The sequence below is a fragment of the Carcharodon carcharias genome, chromosome 22, assembly GCF_017639515.1.
Source record: "Carcharodon carcharias isolate sCarCar2 chromosome 22, sCarCar2.pri, whole genome shotgun sequence".
NCBI lineage: Eukaryota > Metazoa > Chordata > Chondrichthyes > Lamniformes > Lamnidae > Carcharodon > Carcharodon carcharias.
In genome coordinates this window covers 54,125,318-54,133,311 of record NC_054488.1, presented here as the reverse complement: position 1 = coordinate 54,133,311, position 7,994 = coordinate 54,125,318, and positions in this window count along the sequence as shown.

The window sequence follows — 7,994 nt, the reverse complement described above, 5'->3', positions numbered from 1 at the left end:
GGTAAAATACACCTTTTACTGACTGCAGTCTAAACATCCATTAACGATGTGAAGACCACCTTTGAGCCTCTACTTCAAAATTACAGAAGCTGCTGCAGACTCCATGGTGGCCTACGGTTGTGTTGAAACATCTAGTGCAAAGTTCTTTTGCAGACTCTTGCAGCTGAGCCCCAGTCTGCGACACAGTCTGATGCAGCTCACTATAGCCTGCCCCAAAATGTGATGCTTCGCCAGGATGAATCTTTTAAACTCAGAACCTCCCAATGTCCCAGGCTTTTCATGCAGCTGATGATCCCTCTGAATCCTCCACAACAGATGGAATTTGCTGTAAAGTGTTTGCTTTGTTACAGGCTTGTGTGTTCTGTAGCACAACTAAGGGTGTGGAAAAAAAAATAGTATGGTTTCCTCAACTGCATAGCTCACATCGCTTTGAGCAGGAGCGAGAAAGCAATTTCATCGTATGGCTCACCAACAATTCATGTGGAGGACAATAGCAACAGAACATGTCCTTCTCCTTGCCTTCTTCATCATCGTTTCTTCAGACTCTGTTCCAAGCTTCTTACTGCTTTTTCAGCGTTGGCAGTTTGGGGGTGGGGAGGCCCCTCTGTCAAATCTCCTCTCAGCCTTCTCTTCTCCAAGGAACCTCAAGGGTGTAACATTTGGACAGAGGAACCTCATGTCACAACTTCTCTTTGAAAAGTAACAGTAAACCAAGGGTAATCTGGAACGCAGTAAAACCCAGAAATCACAGAATTGTTACAGCCATTTGGCCCACTGTGTCTGCACCCACTCTCCAAACGAACAAGCCACCTATTGCCATTCTCCCGTCTTCTTCCCATAACCCTGTATGTTCCTACTTTTCAGATATCAGTCTAATTCCCTTTTGAATACCTCAATTGAACCTGCTTCCGCCATACTCTCAGGTAGTGCAGTCCAGACCCCAACCACTTACTGCATGAAAAAGCTTTTCCTCATGTCGTTTTTGCTTCTTTTGCCAAATACTTTAAATGTGTCCTCTTGTTCTCAAGCCTTTCATGAGTGGGAAGTTTCTCCCTATCTACTCTGTCCAGGCCCCTCATGATGTTGAATACCCCTATCAAATCTCCTCTTAGCCTTCTCTTCTCCAAGGAAAACAGTCCCACCTTCTCCGATCTATCTTTGTAACTGAAGTTCCTCATCCCTGGGCCATTCTTGTGAATCTTTTCTGCACTCTCTCCAATGCCTTCACATATAAAGTGCAGCGCCCAGAACTAAATACAATACGCCAGCTGAGGCCGACCGAGTATCTTACACAAGTTCAACGTAACCTCCTTGCTCTTGTACTCTATGCCTCTATTACTGTATATTTCATTAGCTGCTCTCTGAACCTGTCCTGCCACCTTCAATGACTTTTGCACATATGCACCTTGGTCCCTCTGCTGCTGCACCTTTTCAGGGTTGCATCCTTTATTTTGTATTGTCGCCCCATGTTCTTCCTATCAAAATTAATCACTTCATATTTCTCCGCATTGAACTTTATCTGCCTCTTGTCTGGCCACCACCCCCCCCAACCCCACCCCCCGCCCTGTCTATGTCCTTTTGAAGTTCTAAGCTACCCAATTCACAGTTCACAATGCTTCCAAGTTTTGTATCATCTGCAAATTTTGAAATTGTGCCCTGTACACCAAGGTCTAGGTCATTAATATATATCAGGAAGGACAAGGATCCTAACACCAACCCCTGGGAACTCCACTACAAACCTTCCTCCAGCCTGAAAAACATCCATGAAACACTACTCTTCGTTTCCTGTCATTCAGCCATTTCATATCCAGGTTACTACTTTCCCTTTTATTCCATGAATTATAATTTTGCTCACACGTCTGTTGTGCGGCACTGTATCGAATGCCTTTTGGAAGTCCATCAAAAACATTATCCTCATCAACCCTCTCTGTCACCATTTCAAAAAACTCCGCAAGTTAGTTAAACACGATCTTCCATATGCATGCTCTTTCCTTAGTTAACCCGCATTTGTCCAAGTGACCATTAATTTTGCCCCAAATTACAAGTTTCTCCACCACCGAAGCTAAACTGACTGGCCTGTAGTTGCTGGGCTCATCTTTACACCCTTTTTTGAACATTTGCAATTCTCCAGTCTTCTGTAACCATCCCTGAGCCTAAAGAAAACTGGAAAATTTATGGCCAGTGCCTCTGCAATTTCCACTTTCACTTCCCTCAGTATCCTTTGATGCATCAGTAAGGGGTGCATGAGGAGACAGGCAGCTACGTCAGAGGGATGCAGTGACTGAGTGAGTAGCGAATTTTAGCCTGCAGTGACAGTATCTGTCAATCACCTGAAAACAGTTGGTTCAAGTGGTGTTAAGTACTGTAACAGGAAGCTAAACCAGCTAGTGACTCAGAGGGTCTACAAAAGAGACAGGCTTTTCAAACCGCATGACTGGTAAGGGGCGCACAAGGAGACAGACAATGATGCTGTAATAATCTCTGGATTATTACCTGAACTATGTGCAAATTGGCATAGGGCAGATAAGATTAGAGAGATGAATACGTAGCTCAAAGACTCGTGTGGGAGAAGTGGGTTCCGGTTGTGGAGCACTGGCACCAGTACTGGGAAAGTGGGAACTGTATAGTTGGGACGGTCTACACCTGAACCATGCTGGGACAAGTGTTCTTGCGCATCGCATAACTAGGGAAGTACAGAGGGCTTTAAACTAAACAAGGTGGGGGGACTGAGAGATCAAGCTTGGGTCGATGTGGCAAATCAAGAGGTAGATTCAAGGCATGAGACCATAATAGTAATATGGGAAATTAGGGTCTTAGAATAACAGGAAGGGGCAGAGAGATAAACCTAAGAACACACCAATAGTCAAGACTAGATACTAAAGATAACAAAAAAGACAAAACTAAAGGCTCTGTGTCTGAATGCGCATAGCGTTCATAACAAAGTAAATGAATTGACAGCGCACATTTAAGTAAATAAATATGATCTGATAGCCATTACGGAGATGTGGCTGCAGGACGATAAGGATTGGGTTCTGAATAATGAGGGGTATATGACATTCAAGAAGAATGGGAAGCTAGGTAAAGGTGGAGGGGTAGCATTGTTGATCAAGGATGGCATTGGTGCAATAGTTAGAGATGACCTTGGTTCAGGAAATCAGGACGTATAATCGGTTTGGCTGGAGATGAGGAATAGTAGGGGAAAGAAGTTACTAGTGGGAATGGTCCACAGGCCCCCTAACAGTTTATGACAATTTATGACAAAGTATACAAGAAGAAATATTGAATGCTTGTGATAAAGGGATGTCAGTAACAGGTGATTTTAATCTAGATATAAACTGGAAAAATCAGATTGGCAGTAGTAGCCTGGATGAGGAGTTCATAGAATGCTTGAGATAGTTTCTTACAGCACTACATTCTGGAACCAACCAGAAAGCAGGTTATATTAGACTTGGTATTGTGTAACATGACAGGATTAATTAATGACTTCAGATGGACTTCATCCTAGGGTCTTAAAAGAGGTGGCTGAGGTAGGAGATGTGTTGGTGTTAATTTTCCAAAATTCCCTAGATTCTTGAAAGGTTCCATCAGACTGGAAAGCAGCAAATATAACCCCTCTATTCAAGAAGGGAGGGAGGCAGGAAACTAATCGGCCAGTTAATTTGACCTCTCTCATGGAGAAAGGGTTAGAATCAATCATTAAGGAGGTTATAGCTGGGAATTTAGAAAAACTCATGGTAATCAGGAAGAATCAGCATGGTTTTGTGAAAGGGAAATTATGTTCAACCAATTTAGTGGAGTTCTTTGAATGAGTAACAAGCACTGTGGATAAAGGGGAGCCTGTAGATGTACTAGGATTTCTAGAAGGCATTTGTTAAAATGCCACATCGAAGGTTATTGCAGAAAATAAAAGCTTATGGTGTAGGGGGTAACGTGTTAACATGGATAGAAGATTGGCTGGCTGGCAGAAAGCAGAGAGTATGCATAAATGGGTCTTTTTCTGATTGGCAGGATATGACAAGTGGAGTCCCACAGGGATCTGTGCTGGGGACTCAACTTTTTACAATTTATACCAATGACTTACATGAGGGGAGTGAAGGCATGGTGGCTAAATTTGCAGATGACACAAAGAAAGCATGTTGTAAAGAGGAGGTGAGATGGTTGCAGATGGATATTGATACGTTGAATAAGTGGGCACAATTTTTTTAAAGATTCATTCACGGGATGTGGGCTTCGCTGGCTAGGCCACCGTATATTACCCATCACTGGTTGCTCTTGAGGTGGTGGTGGTGAGCTGCTTTCTTGAACCTCTGCAGAACATGTGGCGTAGGTACACCCACAGTAATGTTAGGAAGGGAGATCCAGGATTCTGACCCAGCGACAGTGAGGGAATGGCAATATATTTTCCAAGTCAGGATGATGAGGGACTTGGAAGGGAACTTCCAGGTGGTGGTACTCTCATCTATCTGCTGCTCTTGTCCTTCCAGATGGTAGTGGTCGTGGGTTTGGAAGGTGCTGTCAAAGGAGTCTTGGTGAATTCCTGCCGTGCATCTTGTAGATGGTACACACTGCTGTTACTATGCGTCAGTGGTGGAGGGAGTGAACGTTTGTGGATGTGGTGCGAATTAAGCAAGCTGTTTTGTCCTGGACAGTATCAAGCTTCTTGAGTATTGTGGGAGCTGCACTCATACAGACAAGTGGGGAGTATTCCATCACACTCCTGACTTGTGCCTTGTAGATGGTGGACAGGCTTTGGTGATTTAGGAAGTGAATTACTCGTTGCACGATTCCTAACCTGTAACCTGCTCTTGTAGCCACAGTATTTATATGGCTAGTCCAGTTCAGTTTCTGGTCAATGGTAACCCCCAGGATGTTGATAGTGGGGGATTTAGTGATGATAATGCCATTGAACATTAAGGGGCTATGGTTGGATTCTCTCTTGTTAGAGATGGTCATTGCCTGACACTTGTGTGGTGCAAATGTTACTTGCCATTTATCAGCTCAAGCCCAGATATTGTCCAGGTCTTTTTGCAATTGGACATGGACTGCTTCAGTATCTGAGGAGTCACAAATGGTGCTGAACATTGTGCAATCATCAGCGAACATCCCCACTTCTGACCTTACAATGGAAGGTTGGTCATTGATGAAGCAACTGAAGATGGTTGGGCCGAAGAACTCCTGCAGTGGTGTCTTACCTCCAACAACCACAACCATCTTCCTTTGTGCTAGGTACGACTCCAACCAGCAGAGTTTTCCCCATGAGTCCCATTGACTCCCGTTTCGCTAGGCTCCTCAATGCCACACGATGTCAAGGGCAGTCACTCTCACCTCGGGAGTTCAGCTCTTTAGTCCATGTTTGAACCAAGGCTGTAACAAGGTCAGGAGCTGAATGGCCCTGGCGAAACCCAAACTGGGTGTCAGTGAGCAGGTTATTGCTAAGCAAGTGCCGCTTGATAGCACTGTTGATGACCCCCTTCCATTACTTTACCGATGATCGAGAGTAGACTGATGGGGCAGTAATTGGCCGGGTTGGATTTGTCCTGCTTTTTGTGTACAGGACATACCTGGGCAACTTTTCATCTCGCTAGGTAGATGCCAGAGTTGTAGCGGTACTGGAACAGCTTGGCTAGGGGCGCAGCAAGTTCTGGAGTTCAAGTATTCAGTACTATTGCCGGAATATTGTCAGGCCCCATAGCCCTTGCAGTATCCTGGGCCTTCAGCCATTTCTTGATATCACGTGGAGCGAATCAAATTTGCTGAAGACTGGCATCTGTGATGCTGGGGACCTCCAGAGGAGACTGAGATGGATCATCCACTCAGCACATCTGGCTGAAGATTGTTATGAATGCTTCAGCCTTATCTTTTGCACCAATGTGCTGGCTCCTCCATTGTGGAGGATGAGGATATTTGGGTGAGTTATTTAATTGTCCACCATTCCTACAGTGGTGAGTTCAAGTGGGTGGGCTGGAATGACCACTACAGAGGAGACTGAGATGGATCATCCACTCAGCACATCTGGCTAACGATTGTAGCAAATGCTTTAGCCTTATCTTTTGCACTTATATGCTGCTTGGGATGGGTATACTTGTGGAGACTCCTCCTCCAGTGAGTGGTTTAATTGTCCACCGCCATTCATGACTGGATGTGGCTGGACTGCAGAGCTTAGATTTGAAAAGATCCGTTGGTTGTGGGATCGCTTAGCTCTGTCTATCACTTGCTGCTTATGCTGCTTGGCACGCTAGTCGTGCTATGTTATAGCTTCTCCAGGGAGACACCTCATTCTTAGGTATGCCTGGTGCTGCTCCTGGCATGCCCTCCTGCACTCTTCATTGAACCAGGGCTGATCGCCTGGCTTGATGGTAATGGTAGAGTGGGGGATATACTGAGCCATGAGGTTACAAATTGTGTTTTGAGTACAGTTCTGCTGATGGCCCACAGTGCCTCATGGCTGCCCAGTCAAGTTGCTAGATCTGTTCAAAATCTACCCCATTTAGCACGGTGGTAAGTGCCACACAACACAATGGAGGGTATCCTCAATGTGAAGGCAGGACCTTGTCTCCACAACAACTGTGCGGTGGTCATTCCTACTTAAACTGTCGTGGAGAGATGCATCTGCGGCAGAGGTTGGTGGGAATGAGGTCGTGTATGTTTTTTCCTCTTGGTTCCCTCAGCACCTGCCACAGATCCAGTCGAGCAGCGATGTCAGTTAGGGCTCGGCCAGCTCGGTCAGTAGTGGTGCTACTGAGCCACTCTTGGTGATGGACATTGAAGTCCTCCACCCAGAGCACATGCTGTGCCCTTGCCACCCTCAGTGCTTCCTCCAAGTGGTGTTCAACTTGGAGGAGCGCTGATTCATCAGCTGAGGGAGGGAGGTACGTGGTAATCAGCGGGAGGCTTCATGGGGTCTGGAGCTGATGTTGAGGACTCCCAGGGCAACTCCCTCCTGACTGCTGTATACCACTGTGCCACCACCTTTGCTGGGTCTGTCCTGCTGATGGGACAGGATATACCCAGGGATGGGGATGGCTGTGTCTGGGACATTATCAGCAAAGATATGATTGCGTGAGGATGACTATGTCAGGCTGCTGCTTGACTAGTCTGAGAGGCAGGTCTCCCAATTTTGGCACTAGCCCCCAGATGTTAGTAAGGACGGCTTTGAAGGGTCGACAGGGCTGAGATTGCCATTGTCGTTTCAGATCCCTAGGTCGATGCCGGGTGGTCCAACCGGTTTCAATCCTTTTTTGAGACTCTGTAGCGGTTTGATACAACTTAGTGGCTTGCTAGGCCATTTCAGAGGGCATTTAAGAGTCAACCACAGGTAATACAGGTCAGGTAAGGACGACAGATTTCTTTCCATATAAGGAATTATTGAACCAGATGGGTTCAACAATCGACAATGGTTTCACGGCCAGTGTCTGCCTTAGCTGGTTAAATCGGTTTTTAACTTTCTGGCATACACAAATAAGACTGGCAGGAAATTTTGACATAAAGTACCTGACCATCAAGATCAATGCAGAAACCAGTGTAAATTCTGATGTTATTTTCTAATTATAACAATCCTGGTATTTCAGGCCATTGAGAATGTGGACACCCTGCAGCAGTCAAATAGAGCAATTATTGCTCTAAATGAGCGTGCAAGATCTAAATTGCAAAGGCTGTAAAAACAAAAGCAAATACAGGCAACAAAAGCTGTGTGAGACAAATAAATCATTTGAAACAGGAATCAGCAAGCTGAAACAGCACTGATAAATGTTATAAATAAAGTAAATCAAAATTACTTCAAAGTAAGCCAGGAAAAGCTTCTTCAATCAGTGACAATTGGCTAAATATCAGCCATGATATTAGAGGTGAAAAAAGGTGCACATTTCAAATGTAGCTGGAGGATATCATGAAGGAAGAATTGGGATAGTAGAGGCAAAAAACATTGATTGGCTAAATTACCTTTTATCAATCCCAACCTTTCTCCTGAGTCATCAATGTGATCATGTTTCATTTAA